A 1,026-nucleotide genomic window follows, 5' to 3' on the forward strand; every position below is an offset into this window, starting at 1 on the left:
TGCCGCCACAGCACTCTCTCCCTTCCAATGTGCCTATGGGTATCAGCCCCCCATCTTTCTTTCCTTGGAGAGGGAGGTCACCTGCCCATCTGTTCAGTCATTTGTTCGGCAGTGTAGGAGAGCCTGGTCCCGAGCCCGGGCTGCCCTGTTAAGGGCCAGAGGACGATACACCCACTACACAAACCGCCGCCGCTCTACGGCACCCTCCTACACCGTGGGTCAGAGGGTGTGGCTCTCCACCAAGAATCTCCAAGATCCCCCAGATTTGAGGGTCCATTCCCTATTGAAAGAATAATCAATCCAGCTGCCGTCCGATTAAAACTACCTCGTAGTATGAGAGTCCATCCCACTTTTCACGTATCCCAGATCAAGCCTGCGCTTGAGAGCCCCCTTTCCCCGGCCACACCCCAGCCACCTCCTCCCCGTCTGATTGACGGGGATTGACATACACAGTCCGACGCATCATCCGCTCCCGCCGAAGAGGAAGGGGTCTTTACTATCTAGTGGATGGGGGGGGATACGGTGTCCAGAGGAGAGGTCGTGGATTCCAGCCCGCCACATCTTGGACAAATCTCTAATCCGGGAGTTCCAACAACTCCATCCAGACCAACCATCAAGTTCCCAACCAGTGCGGTCGAGGCGTCAATCACAACCCTCTCATTCTCGTCATGGGTCAAGCAGGGCCAGGTCTGGATCTCCTGCCCCTGGGAGGCAGGGAAGGAGTGTGGTCGAGTCCGATGGCAATCTCTCTGAGGAATACTAATCTGATAATTTCCCTTCTCGCTGCTTTGGGACGTCAAGAGCCGTCCTTAAGGGGGGGGTTCTGTCATACCTGCTGCGCTCACCGGCTGTCTCTGATGAGTGAGCAGTGTATTTAAGCTGCAGCCACACACTCCCCACTGCCAGATCGTCTTGTCCGTTCACCGAGGCTACACGTTCTTGTTCATGTTCCAGTTCCAGTTGTGGAGATTCCCTGCAGTCCTACAGTTACCTGTCGTGACGATCCACGGCCAGTCTCATCGGCTC

This window comes from Cynoglossus semilaevis, chromosome W (genome assembly GCF_000523025.1).
Source record: "Cynoglossus semilaevis isolate Cse_v1.0 chromosome W, Cse_v1.0, whole genome shotgun sequence".
Classification (NCBI taxonomy): Eukaryota; Metazoa; Chordata; class Actinopteri; order Pleuronectiformes; family Cynoglossidae; genus Cynoglossus; species Cynoglossus semilaevis.